This window comes from Ovis aries, chromosome 5 (assembly GCF_016772045.2).
Source record: "Ovis aries strain OAR_USU_Benz2616 breed Rambouillet chromosome 5, ARS-UI_Ramb_v3.0, whole genome shotgun sequence".
Taxonomy (NCBI): Eukaryota; Metazoa; Chordata; class Mammalia; order Artiodactyla; family Bovidae; genus Ovis; species Ovis aries.
In genome coordinates this window covers 54664966-54680382 of record NC_056058.1, presented here as the reverse complement: position 1 = coordinate 54680382, position 15417 = coordinate 54664966, and positions in this window count along the sequence as shown.

Here is a 15417-nt window from a genome sequence, read left to right as displayed (position 1 = left end):
AACTCAAGATCCTTACTTGTCCTAAAGGGTTAAACTGAGTGACTTGCACTGCCGGACCTTAAGATGTATCTCTCTAAGCTATGGACAGTCATGCTGTGCAGGAGACAGCAGAGAGAAAATAGCAGTCACCATCCTGTTAAATTAAACTCCACAGAGCTATTCTCCAGCATTCTACGAGAAGGTTAGAGCCATTTAGTGCCTGCCATCTGTTAAGCTGCTGATGGAATCATTACTGCTTTGTGTCGGTGCCAGGATGAACTTTTAGATCCGATGACAAAGGAGAAAATGCTAACTGTTCAGTTGTATGCTTTTGTTTTCCTGTTTTGAGTTTAGGTGTCTCCTTAAATTCAGGAGTCCATCAGTTATTCAGACTTTGAAATGATTGCATTGCCAGTTCCTTTAGAGGTTTAAGGGAAATTATTTTTGGGGCTGAAGCTCCTCTGTTATTTGTGTAGTTTAAGGATGGAGTAATTAGTCAAAACCAAAGTCATTCTTGTCAATCGGTCAAAAATTTTTTTTCTGTGGTCCTCAGGACATGAAGTCTCCAAAAAGCAGCCAGAAAAAATTCAATAAATGAATGATCCCAGTGTAACATTATAGTAAATGGAAACAGGATTTGGGGCAAGGAGGGGAGAAATGTACAAGGTCATACCAGTCATTGATTAGGTTAGGGTGACTACAAGGAAAGTTTTAATGTCTTAATTTCTTTCCCAAATGACATTTTAAAGCTGGGGAATATAGCGTGGAGGTTTAGAGCCTTAATTCATTTGTTTAAAAATATTTCTGAACATATCCTCAGATACAGCAGAAAAAAGTTCAATACAGCTCTTCTGGTGTCTTGGTGGTTGGATCTAAAGCTTTGAAACTAGATGGCTACGATTTTTAATTACAGTTTTAAATTGGATTAAACTATGCATCAGATTACAGTTGGAACCATTCCAGTATGGAGAGTAGTCTTTTTGTATGTGTGAAGTTCAGTTCAGTTGTGTGAAGTTAGAGCCAGCATTATAACTTGTTTCCTTAGGTGTTAATTGTTCTGTCAAGAGAACCATTTTGTCCTGAAACAATAAATGGTAACAATGGTTTGGGGGCCTTATTAAAGGCAAAGATTTTGCAGCGAAGAAATGGGAAATAGCAAAGTGCCAGCCAGTCCCTCTGATCTACCTCTGAAACCTCTTCCTAGGGGCATCACCAGCAATTCTCAAAGCAGTGTATGTATTTCTACTGGGAAAATATGGCCATCTCTCTGAAGGATGTGTGGAGCTGAAAGATAGATGGGCAAAATGCTCCTCTTAGCAAATTGCTCTCAAAGATTTGCAGGAAAAACATTTTTCTTGAATGTATAACTTCATGGAGTGTGAGATTGCAATGGATTCTTAATTTTAACAAAAGGAGACATAAAAGACGTCTTGCTTGGGACCCTGCTTCGCAAGCTGCATTGTACATAGCAGGTGTTATGTTAGGCTGAACATAATGGAAATACTGAAGGATGGCAGCTATATATGCTCAGTCATATAGAAACACTTGCAATTAGTACATCCTCAAAGCTTGGTGGCCCAGTGGTAAAGAAACCGCTTGCGAATACAGGAGATGCGGATTTGATCTCTGACTCTGGAAGATCCCCTAGAGAAGGAAGTGGCTACTCACTCCAGTATTCTTGCCTGGGAAATCCCATGGACACAGGAGCCTGGTGGGCTATAGTCCATGAAGTGGCAATAGAGTTGGACACGACTTAGCGACTAAACAACAACAAATCCTGCAGGGCCCTGTTCTGCTGGTTAGAGGTCCCTTTCTGGAAAAGTTGGAGAAACCTGATGGGAGCCACCTCCGACCCCCAAAACTGCCAGAACCGCTGTGCCCCTGAGTCGGCCTCCCTCCCGGCAGCATGGCCTTTGCCTGCCAATGTCTTGTAATAGAACACGTGTCAAATACCCAGGAAACTGGGGCAAGGCTTGCCTTCAGGGGCACCACAGATCATTTTGAGGACTGAGTTAATGTAGAGCTCTTGGTTGTTGAGAAGGAAGTACATAAGTGGAAAGAGCCTTTACTGACTATTAAAATTTAAATTATTTTTCTCTACATTTTTTTTTGAGGGGAGCAGTCATGTTTCCACTTTTATTCAGAGAAAACATAAGTCAAGAAAATTTTATTTGTCAATATAATGCTTTAAGCATACTGTTTTCTTCTAAACAGAGGCAGTTCAGATGCAGCTATAAACCACAGCTTTCTCTAACTGGGCTGTCTATAGTGTTTAACCCAGGGTGCTTGTTAAAATCAATGGAAAGGGGTGTAATTAGTCTTGATGGGGTAAAATAACAAACACAGGGAAAAACTAATGAAGCAGTGTTTTGATTCTTGTAATTATAGTGGTGCGGCTGTTTCTGCTATCATGAAGCTCTTATCATTTCCAATAAGAAAGCTCTTTTCTGGTTTACAGATATATATTAACTGTCATGTAGATGGAAATTGTATGGCAGCTGCTAGCAGGAATAACCTTTATTTTTGTTTAAAAAACACATGTTTCTATTGAGAATGCCAGCTTTGCTATTACCCTAACGTCTTTGTTGAAATAACACATCCTGGTCAGATCTGAATTTCCCTTCACAAAAGTGAACTTTGACAATAAATTTGGCATTAGATTAAAATACAAGAAATCTGATTGGCTTCAAATAGACCCCAGAGGTTTTAACTAGAATCCTAGTTATGCTCTGTGCTAGCTGTGTGCCTAATAAGCGCTCTGGGCTTCATTTTCCTCATATAGGATGGAGTAGTAATAGGGCCTATTTTATAGGGTTGTTGAAAGGATTAGATAAGTTCAAGACATGTAAAAACAGTTGGAATGGAAGAGTGCCTGGCACATAGTAAACACTCAAGCAATCTCTAGAAGAGACTGTGGTATTAATTCTTTAAATATTTGGTAGAATTTGCCAGTGGAAGTATCCAAGCCTGAAGATCTTTGTTTTAGGGAGATTTTCAATTACAAATGTGATCTATGTTATGGAGCTCTTCAAATGTTCTATTTCATACTGGGTGAGTTGTTGTAGCTTGTGTTTTTTGAGGAATTGCTGCATATTTGTATAAATTGTCAAATTTTTGTGTGTAGAGTTGTTCATAGCATTTTCATATTATCTTTTTGATGTCTGCCTGGTATTTAATCATATGCTCTGTTTGTCAATTTTATTGATCTTTCCAGCTCTTTGTTTCACTGATTTTTCCGTATTGCTTTTCTGGTGTGTTTCATGGACTTCTATTTTTATTATTTCTGTCTCCTGCTTGCTTTGGGATTATTTTGCTTTTCTTTTGTAGGTCTTAAGGTAGGAATTTTAGATTCTTCATTTGAGACTTTTTCTCTTTTCTGTTGTATACATTTAGTGCTATAAATTTCCCTCCAAGCATTGCTTTAACTACGTTCCACAAATTTTAATATGGTGTATTTTCATTTTTATTCAGTTCAATATATTAAAAAAATATATCTCTCAAGACTTTTTTTTGACCCATTCATTATTTAGAAGTGTGTTGTTTAGTCTTCCAGTTGGAAATTTTGTAGATATCTTTTTGCTTTTGATTTTAACTTCATTACCCTATGGTTGGAGAACACACTCAAATGGTTTCAACTCTTTACGTTTACTGTTTTTTTTTTTTTTTTTCTGGCCCAGAATGTATAAACTATCTTGGTATATGTTTCATGTTATTGTTGGGGGAAGTGAAGTGAAGTGAAGTCGCTCAGTCGTGTCCAACTCTTTGCGACCAGGCTCCTCCATCCATGGGATTTTCCAGGCAAGAATACTGGAGTAGGTTGCCATTTCCTTCTCCAGGGGATCTTCCCAACCCAGGGATTGAACCTTACAGGCAGGAGAAGTGTTCTACAAACGTTGATTATATCCTAATGGTTGATAGTGGTGTTGAATTGTTCTATGTTCTATCTGATGCTCCATGTAGCTGTACTCTCAATTGTTGAGAGAAGGGTATTGAGCTCTTCAACTACGATTGTGGATTTGTCTGTTCCTCATTTTATGTCTGTAGATTTTTGCTTTACATGTTTTATAGCTCTGTTCTTTTGTACGTATACTTTTAAGGTTGCTATGTCTTCTTTTTGGATTACTCTTTTATCATTTTATAATTTTCTTTGCCCTAAGTTTCTTCTAGTTAGAGTACCTCTGATAGGAGTGCCTACATTTCTTTTTTATTAATGTTACATTTTAAGTGCATTTCTTATAAATAACATACAGTTGGGTCATGTTTTTAAATCTATTTTGCATTCTCTGACTTTTAATTGGTGATTTAGATCACTTATATTTAATACAATTATTGACTTACTAGGGCTTAAGTCTTCCTTTTTTTTTAAAAAAAATTCTGTTTGTTCTGTTTTGGGGATGCCTTCCTTGGGGTCATTCAAACACATTTTAGAAAATTTGTTTGGTTTATCATGTGGCGTTTCTGAGTGACTCTCTGGGTAACATCTTCTTTTAGTGATTACTAGGCTGCCCCTTTCCTGGTCCCCTGCCTAGAGAGAGAGGGCTTTTGTTGTTTTGGTTTGCTTTTATTCGGTCTGTGCCTGTTGGCATTTCCAGGTTGCTGGTTTCTTCAGCACTCAGCCTGAAACATGTGAGTTACAAGGAAACTCTTTGTCATATTGTTTGGGCCTCAAGTTTCCCAGTTGATTTATCTTCTTTCCTTCACTTGTCATAGTATTCTTGCTTTGTTTTTTCTGTAATGTTCGGGGATTTAAGTTTAGTACCACTGACTTTTTTTTTTTTATAAGTCCAAAGTCATTGCGCTCCTTCCTCTGCTTCAAACCTTCCTATCTTTCAAGTCTCAGCTGAAGTGTCATTTCTGGGAAGCTCCTTCAGAGCCTAAGCTAGCTCTGTGAGGGAGCCGAAGCTCACTAGGCGGGATCTCCATTACCCTTTCACGTAGCACACTGCACTTCCTCCGATAACTTGTTCAGGTCTATCTCTTCCATTTGACAGCTCTGAGGGAAAGGACTTGGTCCCATTGGAATAAATGAGTGACATCATCATTTGTAAAATGAGGGAGTTGGAATAAATGAACTTGGAGATCCTCCATCTCTCCTTTTCTCTCCCTATTTTCTCTCTTTCTCTCTCCTTTTCCCCGACTCCTCCTCCTAAATTGTTTCCAAAATAGAATCACACCTGAAAGCTTCTCCTTCTGTGCTTTGTCAACATTGTTTTGTTTTTCATGAAAAGCAAAATGAAAATTTTGGTCATCTGTTAGGTGAATAATGACATCTTCCTATGGTTTTAGGTTGCACGCACTTATTTGGATACCAGGGAAGGTCATCCATCCTGTCAGTAAATGTCAACCATCTCCTGTGTTCCACACTTGGTGGAAGAAGGTGTTGGAGGTAGAATAGTTCACAAAATAAAGACTTTGCTCTCATGGAGCTTACAGTTGAAATTTTTTTCATATTATTATTATTTACATATCTTTTGTGAATTACATCTCCAGATTAGTTGGTCATCCACATGCCGCCCTCTCCTCTTTTTCAGCATTCACTTAACAAATATTTTGCTCAGGAGTATGAGAAATGTAAAGTTAAGATAGTCCATTTCACAATTCACTTAGCGTCTGTTCTGCCTCACCAGTTCATACATTCAAACAAAAGTGTTTTTCTCAAAATATAGGTCTGAGCAGCTCACTTGTCACTATATTGTACACTCAGTAAAAGGATTTTTTTTTGAAAAATAAAGGCCAAAATGGTTGTGATTTTTGGCATTTTATTTTTATAATAAATGTGTGGCCTCACTGTGTAGCAGCAATTTAATACTATACATTGCAAGAGGGAATTGTGCAGTTGGATTTAATGAAACCATTTTAAACAAGGGCCAATTGCAGTAGTAGGTTGTAATTGCAAAGGACCCTGCCTGGATTTTAATTTGTCATCTTACTTTACTTAAGGATGATTATTCGATTTGGCATTTCTCAGATGTCAGAGGCAGTGATGAAAGGTCCTGGATGACAAAGCCTGTAACATCAACAAGGTTTTAAACAAAACCCAGCATTTCTCTGAGCTAAAGTTCTACTCTTTTCAGAGGGAGCCTGAGTTGGCACGCGTTAGTCTAATGACACAGTTTGTCACGCTGATCATCCACTGCATTTATTTCACATGTTGTAATCATCTCTCATATCTGTAGAGGCCATGTCAGTTTATTTACTAAGCACTTCCGTATCTATTATCATGCATAATCCCTGAAGCAGCCATGTGGAGGTGGTAGGAGGTAACATTCAGATAAGAACCGGAGGCTCTCGGTGGGTAAGTGACTTGTCTGAGAGCCCATAGATAGTAAGCGGCTCAATTGGATTCATTGTTTGGCTACATATTTATCATATTGCAAATGAAATTTCTTGATAATGCCATGTGACGCTAGAAACATCAAAGAGAAATGTCTATATATCCCTTGATATTTCCTGATCACAAACTCTTATTTGCATTTTGTCATGTCATTTTCATGTGAATTTTATTTGCCTTCTTTCCTTGATGTGGAATAAACTTCCACTTTGCCTCAGTGATGGTTTCTGAGTGTGTATAAAAACACATCTCGTGAAAAGGCCTTTTTTTAGTTCCTTTCAAATTACCCTGTGTGACTATTGTTTCTTGCTGTGATTTTGACTACTATGGTGATAGAGCCAGACTTACTTATACTAATTGTAGTTTTTTCACCAGTAAAATAAGCTGTTTGGGTTAGAATCTGGGGAATGTAGAAACTCATGTTTAGAAGGGGCTTTTAGAGCCTAAACTGTCAAACTGGATGGATCATGGATCAAGTGTTAGTTAGTAAGTCTTCCATTTACTAACTGCGTAGTCTGAGACAAGTTATTTAAGCACTCTGAATTTTTTCTCATTGGTGAAATGTAATTGGAAGCTATATTTACTGACAGAAATGTTGTAAAGTAATTAGCACAGTGCCTGGCATTTAGCAACCAATCAAAAAAAGTGAGCTTTCTTTCTAGATTAGGAGGTTGGTTGGCTGGATTAATGAACACTCTGTTTTCCCCTGAAACATGGTGACTGATGTCTGCAGTATCCTGAATAATTACTGCTAGCATACCTCAATCATTTACTTCAATAATCCTGTTCTCAAAAATTGAACTACATGTTTTGTAAGACTTGTTTTATCCCAAAGCAGTTTATGTTCATTGCAGTTATGACTATTTAATTAAATATGTAAATAGGTGTATTCATTTCCCATTCCTGCTTTAACAAATAACCATAGACCTAGTGGCTTCTGTTCAGTTCCGTCACTCAGTCGTGTCCGACTCTTTGTGACTCCATGGACTGCAGCACGCCAGGCCTCCCAGTCCATCACCAACTCCTGGAGTTTACTCAAACTCATGTCCATTGAGTCAGTGATGCCATCCAACCATCTCATCCTTTGTCATCCCCTTCTCTCGCCTTCAATCTTTCCCAGTATCAGGGTCTTTTCCAATAAGTCAGTTCTTTGCATCAAGTGGCCAAAGTATTGGAGTTTCAGCTTCAGCATCAGTCCTTCCAATGAATATTCAGGACTGATTTCCTTTAGGATGGACCGGTTGGATCTCCTTGCAGTCCAAAGGACTCTCAAGAATCTCCAACACCACAGTTCAAAAGCATCAATATTTTGGCGCTCACCCTTCTTTATAGTCCAGCTCTCATATCCATACATGACTACTGGAAAAACCATAGTTTTGTCTAGATGGACCTTTGTTGGCAAAGTAAAACAATTCAAATTTATTATCTCATTAGAGGTCAGTCTGAAATGAGTTTCACTGGCTTGTCAGCAGGACTCCATTCCTTCCTGAGGCCCAAAGGGAGAACCTGTTCCCTTGCCTTTTCCAATTTCCAAATGCCTCCTACATTCCTTGACTTGTGACTGGCTCCTTCCTCCATAGTAGCCACCAGTACAGTATTTTCAAATTTCTCTCTGTCTCATCACCTCTCTCTTTCACAAGGAACATTATGATTACACTGGGTTCACTGGGTAAGCTGACATAATCTCCCCAGCTCAAGAACTTTGATTTAATCACATCTGCTATCATCTTTTGCCAAACAGTATTATATTCATGGGTTCTGAGAATTAGAGCATGGTCATTTTTGTTGTTGGTGTTGTTTAGTTGCCAACTCATGTCATACTCTTTTGCTACCCTATGGTATCCTGCCAGGCTCCTCTGTCCATGGGACTTCCCAGGCAAGAATACTGGAATGGGTTGCCATTTCTTACTTCAGGGTGTCATCCCCATGCAGGGACCGAACCCACATATCCTGCATTGGCAGGCAGATTCTTTACCACTCAGCCACCAGAGAAGCTCATGTTCATCTTTGGGGGATCATTATTCTGCATCCCATAGCTATCAACATTAGGGAGCAGAGAGGGGGTGTTTTTATGAAACCTAATTTTTTCCATTGGAAAGACTAATTGCATTAAATTGAGAAAAGATTGCTTTTGAGTTAGATGTGGGCTAGATACTATAGGGAGAAGGCAATGGCACCCCACTCCAGTACTCTTGCCTGGAAAAATCCCATGGGTGGAGGAGCCTGGTAGGCTACTGTCCTTGGGGTCGCACAGAGTCAGACACGACTGAGGGACTTCACTTTCACTTTTCACTTTCATGTATTGGAGAAGGAAATGACAACCCACTCCAGTGTTCTTGCCTGGAGAATCCTAGGGACGGGGGAGCCTAGTGGGCTGCCATCTATGGGTCACACAGAATCGGACATGACTGAAGTGACTTAGCAGCTTAGCAGCAGCAGATACTATAGAAAGTCAAGAAGGATTCTGGACTCAGGTTGCTTCTGAAGAGTCCCTATGCTCTTGCTTCATTTAGAGAAAGAGTGGGAATCAGAAAATGCATTATGTTTATTTATGGGAGAAATGTAATATAGAAATCTAGTCAATGGATGCATTCACGAAAAGTCCTTGGTTCCATACAAGAAGACTGGCAAAGGCACTTACATGTAATTTATGTAAGTTGAAGTGAGATACTTAAAATGTTTGTTGCTGCTGCTGCTATGTCACTTCATTCGTGTCTAACTCTTAGCGACTCCATGGACTGCAGCCTACCAGGCTCCTCTGTCCATGGGATTTTCCAGGTGAGAGTACTGGAGTGGGTTGCCATTGCCTTCTCCTTAAAATGTTTGAGTACTATTTTTTAATGTTTTCCCACTGTAAGATAAAATGTCTCCCTTTGTTGGTTAACCAGAGAACTGTCAACCACATGGTCAGTTAAAAGATTGTCTTTTTATTATTTAGTCAGTCCACATTCCATTCCTGTCCCATCTGTTTGGAGCTTATTCTCCCCTAGCTCAGAGATTCTTGACATTTTGGTGGAAGTCTTCAGCCTTTTTGAGAATTTGGTGAATGCTAAGTCTAACCTTGAAAAACATCCACACAGACATTTTTTTTTTTCCTTTCATTCTAGTACTTTGGGTACAGAGACTTACTAAATCCTTCAGTTTGTGTTCAACTATCATTTTTGTGTGCAAAGCTATCTTCTTGTTTTTACCTTCACCTCTTATCACCATTTTCATTCCCACCCCTATACCATCCTCCCTGTAGATACCCTTCCTAGTTTATTTAATACTTATTCTTGGATAACTATGTTACTGGAAGATAGTGTTGTTTTGCAAACTCAATATTTCACATATAATTTTAGAATAATTTATGCATCTTCTGAGGGCTGTTCTCAAAATTCAAATTTAAATTAAGATTATGTACGGTTGAAATTTCTCAGTTGTGCTAGCCACATTTTAAGTGCCTCATAGCCGTATGTGACTAGAGGCTGCACCTGTATGGCACAGTGCAGATATAGAGCATGCCCATCATTGTATAAAGTTCCATGGGACAACATTGTCCTAAATGATCTATAAGAACTCTCTCAGTTCGAATGCTGTGGATTATTCTAGTTGGAGACATTTTCTGTATCAAGTGTGCCTTTGTGCTTGTGTGGAATAACTCATTCCTCAAATGAGAGTCCTTGACAAAGAGAAGACAAAAGAAAGGCTCTGAATATGAAAACTTTAAGTAATGGTTCTAGATCCAGCATGTTAAAGGACTTCAAATATGCCTCTACCCAGTTCCCTCTGGAGGAATTCCATACTGACACACACTATAATCCTTGAGCTCAAAATGATCATCTCTCATATTTACATGTATGGGCTTCCCTGATAGCAGAGTTGGTAAAGAATCTGCCTGCAATGCAGGAGACCCCAGTTCAATTCCTAGGTTGGGAAGATCCACTGGAGAAGGGATAGGCTCCCCACTCCAGTATTCTTGTGCTTCCCTTGTAGCTCAGTGTTATATTTACATGCAACACTTTATAATTTGAAAGGCTGTTGATTTACAGCTGCCTTGAGTGACAGAGTTATTATTGTACCCATTGGTCATACATGGAATATCCACTCAGACATGCAGGTAAGAAAATAGAGAAGGTGACGTACAATAGGTTTTGTATCTTTTCTACATCACTCAACCACCTTTCCTTCAGGTCATTCAGAGGCTTCTACTTTCTTGGATCTCCTTCTCTGTTTGCTCCTCTCCTGGGCTGTGGCTCCATCCCGGTAGCAGGGACCTGGGGTCCTCTGCTGAGATGGGGAAGGAAGACCCTTAGAACCTTTGCCTCCTTTCATAGAAGGAGGCTCAGGTATTTATAATCCAATGGAAACAAGCAAGCCCTTCTCTGCTAAATTTGACAGTTTCTCACAGCATAGTTTCAACAGGAGGGAGGGGTAGAAGGAAAAAAAGTGAGGCAAGGAAGAAAGTCATATTTTCTGTTTTATAGCCTCATTTTCTAATAAAGACAATGAAGTTAAGAATGATTCAATCACATGGCTGTGATTACACAGCTAGTGAGCCTCTGTGCTCCAAATCTTGTGCTCTTTCCAAAGTCCCATTCCACATTTTGGAATAAAAACTCCACTGTACCCAGTCCACTTTGAGGCATGACTGTCTCTCTCTGATAACACTGGACTCACTGAATTCCAGTCAGTATGCATCTTACTCACTGTGACTCTTATAAGTGGGGAGGCATTATGACCGAGAACAGTAGTTGACATGAACATTTGCTAAGATTAATAGACACGATCGACAAATCAGTGAGTGGACCTGTCTCAAGCACTCTGTACATGTGTGCTAAGGCGCTACAGTCAAGTGCAACTCTTTTTGACCCCATGGACTGTAGCCTGCCAGGATCCTCTGTCCATGAGATTCCCCAGGCAAGAATACTGGAGTGGGTTGCCATTTCCTTCTCCAGGGGATCTTCCTGAGGGTCAAACCTGCATCTCTTATATCTCCTGCACTGGCAAGTGGGTTCTTTACTACTACTGCCACCTGGGAAGCCCCTCAAGCACTTTGATAGTCCTCAGATGTATAGCAGTTAGATTCTCCTGTGAAACCTAAGTGTACGTTAAGCATTAGTGCATTTGCAACAACAGAACAATGAAGTTGCAGGGTGATGTGATATGAATGGTGGGAAGTTAGCTTGATTCATTTGCAGATAAGAGACTTGCTTTGGTACTCTCTCCAACCAACCTCCAACCCTCATTAACATGTGATTCAAATCATGGCTCAGTAAAACTGCAAGTGACTGCTTATCATGGATCTTTATGTCATTCAATAAGAGTCAAAACCAAACAACAAAAAAAAAGAGTAGCCAAAACCACCTCAGTTGGGCATTTTGAGAGTGTGCTAGTCCTTAGTTCTACTCATAGGTGTTACTTGCTCTCTACCTTTGGGGGATATGGTAGAATTGTACTTCTCTTCCCCTCTTTGAAATTGATCATGACCAAGTAAATTTCTTTGGCCAGAGGAATATAATTGGAAGAGACCTGAGTCACTTCCAGACAAACGCCAATGCATACTATGTTCAGTTCAGTTCAGTTGCTCAGTCGTGTCCGACTCCTTGCGACCCCATGAATCGCAGCACGCCAGGCCTCCCTGTCCATCACCATCTCTCGGAGTTCACTCAGACTCACGTCTATCGAGTCCGTGATGCCATCCAGCCATCTCATCCTGGGTCGTCCACTTCTCCTCCTGCCCCCAATCCCTCCCAGCATCAGAGTCTTTTCCAATGAGTCAAATCTTTGCGTGAGGTGGCCAAAGTACTGGAGCTTCAGCTTTAACATCATTCCTTCCAAAGAAATCCCAGGGTTGATCTCCTTCAGAATGGACTAGTTGGATCTCCTTGCAGTCCAAGGGACTCTCAAGAGTCTTCTCCATCACCACAGTTCAAAAGCATCAATTCTTCGGTGCTCAGCCTTCTTCACAGTCCAACTGTCACATCCATACATGACCACAGGAAAAACCATAGCCTTGACTAGACGGACCTTAACTGGCAAAGTAAGGTCTCTGCTCTTGAATATACTATCTAGGTTGGTCATAACTTTTCTTCCAAGGAGTAAGTGTCTTTTAATTTCATGGCCTGCAATCACCATCTGCAGTGATTTTGGAGCCCCCCAAAATAAAGTCTGACACTGTTGTCGCTGTTTCCCCGTCTATTTCCCATGAAGTGATGGGACCGGATGCTGTGATCTTCATTTTCTGAATGTTGAGCTTGAAGCCAACTTTTTCGCTCTCCTCTTTCACTTTCATCAAAAGGCTTTTTAGCTCCTCTTCACTTTCTGCCATAAGGGTGGTATCATCTGCATATCTGAGGTTATTGATATTTCTTCCAGCAATCTTGATTCCAGCTGTGTTTCTTCCAGTCCAGCGTTTCTCATGATGTACTCTGCATAGAAGTTAAATAAGCAGGGTGACAATATACAGCCTTGATGTACTCCTTTTCCTATTTGGAACCAGTCTGTTGTTCCATGTCCAGTTCTCACTGTTACTTCCTGACCTGCATACAGATTTCTCAAGAGGCAGGTCAGGTGGTCCAGTATTCCCTTCTCTTGAATTTTCCATAGTTTATTGTGATCTACACAGTCGAAGGCTTTGGCATAGTCAATAAAGCAGAAATAGATGGTTTTCTGGAACTCTCTTGCTTTTTCCATGATTGAGCGGATGTTGGCAATTTGATCTCTGGTTCCTCTGCCTTTTCTAAAACCGGCTTGAACATCAGGGAGTTCACCGTTCACATATTGCTGAAGGCTGGCTTGGAGAATTTTGAGCATTACTTTGTTAGCATGTGAGATGAGTGCAATTGTGTGGTAGTTTGAGCATTCTTTGGCATTGCCTTTCTTTGGGATTGGAATGAAAACTGAACTTTTCCAGTCCTGTGGCCACTGCTGAGGTTTCCAAGTTTTCTGGCATATTGTGTGCAGCACTTACACAGCATCATCCTTCAGGATTTGAAACAGCTCAACTGAAATTCCATCACCTCCACTAGCTTTGTTCGTAGTGATGCTTTCTAAGGCCAACTTGACTTCACATTCCAAGATGTCTGGCTCTAGATTAGCGATCACATCATCATGATTATCTGGGTCGTGAAGATCTTTTTTGGACAATTCTTCCATGTATTCTTGCCACCTCTTCTTAATATCTTCTGCTTCTGTTAGGTCCAGACCATTTCTGTCCTTTATCGAACCCATCTTTGCATGAAATATTCCCTTGGTATCTCTAATTTTCTTGAAGAGATCTCTAGTCTTTCCCATTCTGTTGTTTTCCTCTATTTCTTTGCATTGATCGCTGAAGAAGGCTTTCTTATCTCTTCTTGCTATTCTTTGGAACTCTGCATTCAGATGCTTATATCTTTCCTTTTCTTCTTTGCCTTTCGCCTCTCTTCTTTTTAGAGCTATTTGTAAGGCCTCCCCAGACAGCCATTTTGCTTTTTTGCATTTCTTTTCCATGGGGATGGTCTTGATTCCTGTCTCCTGTACAATGTCACAGACCTCATTCTGTAGTTCATCAGGCACTCTATCAGATCTAGGCCCTTGAATCTATTTCTCACTTCCACTGTATAATCATAAGGGATTTGATTTAGGTCATACCTGAATGGTCTAGCGGTTTTCCCTATTTTCTTCAATTTGAGTCTGAATCTGGTAATAAGGAGTTCATGATCTGAGCCACAGTCAGCTCCTGGTCTTGTTTTTGTTGACTGTATAGAGCTTCTCCATCTTTGGCTGCAAAGAATATAATCAATCTGATTTTGGTGTTGACCATCTGGTGATGTCCATGTGTAGAGTCTTCTCGTGTGTTGCTGGAAGAGGGTGTTTGCTATGACCAGTGCATTTTCTTGGCAAAACTCTACTAGTCTTTGCCCTGCCTCATTCCGCATTCCAAGGCCAGATTTGCCTGTTACTCCAGGTGTTTCTTGACTTCTTACTTTTGCATTCCAGTCCCCGGACATTATGTGGGTAGAGTAATTCCTACTCTTTGGGAGAAAACCTGTCTAAAATAGGTGGAAGGGTGAGAGATGTCAGTGTGAAAAGCGATAGCTGATGTAAAAACTTGGCTAAGGGCATATGGTGCAGAATGATTGCTGAATATGTGTGTGTGTATGCCATAGCTGACCTATCTACTCTTGGGTATTATATTGGGTTCCAACTCCCTGATCCTAAATATAATCTCCAGTAGACATACTCATACATATCTGCTTGTCTGTCTGTCTGTCCATCTTTCTGTCAATGTGTCAGCTATCTGCTGGTGTGGAGTTGCTGATAGGTGTTGATCAAGACTGCCCAAATACTCCCTTTAGCTTCACTAAAATTGAGGCAAGTTTGTTCATGATTGGAGGCCCCCTCTTCCCTTTCCTTAGGGCATCAATTTTAGAAAACTGATACTTGTAAAATTTCTACCACCCAGAAACATCTTTCTCTAGGACCTGAGAGTCATCTCTTTGAAATGTAATCATGGAAGGCTACCAGTGGGAGGGTAGAAGCCTAACTTTGAAAAGCGACAGGAAACATGGGTGGCCCAGTCACATCAACCAACCTCCCCATAATGTTCTTTAGTCCCTTTCCATTAGTTCATGTCAGCATTTGAAGATTCTCCTGCCTTTTATTTCAGCAGAGTTGAGTGCAGTCTCTCTCCTCTGTTGTAATATAGTCAGCCTTGACATTTTTAACAAGTGTCCAGTAAAGTTTTAAGGAGTGCCATTCTATTCCAAGGGGTGGGATGACCATGTCATTTATATTTCCATATTTGTATCTGTAGCAATTCCTAAGGGTTCCTACATCCCCACATTTCTACCAACCCTTAAACTTGTTTAGAACTCTAACATTTGTGAATTGCTAGGGTTAAGTGATATCTCCTTGTTTTTTCTTAAATTTGCATATCTTAAACTACCCATGATTCTGGGGTTTTGGGGATTTCCTCCTCTGTGAATTATCTGGTCAGAAAGCCTTTGTATTGCTTTCTGTTGGAGTTTCTGGTTTTTCTTGTTGCTTTGCAGGAATTCCTTTCATTCAGTCAAGGCCTTGTGAGTTTCAGACATTCCAAATATCTTTTCCCATGCTTGCAACCACAAGTGAACTTTGTCATTGTT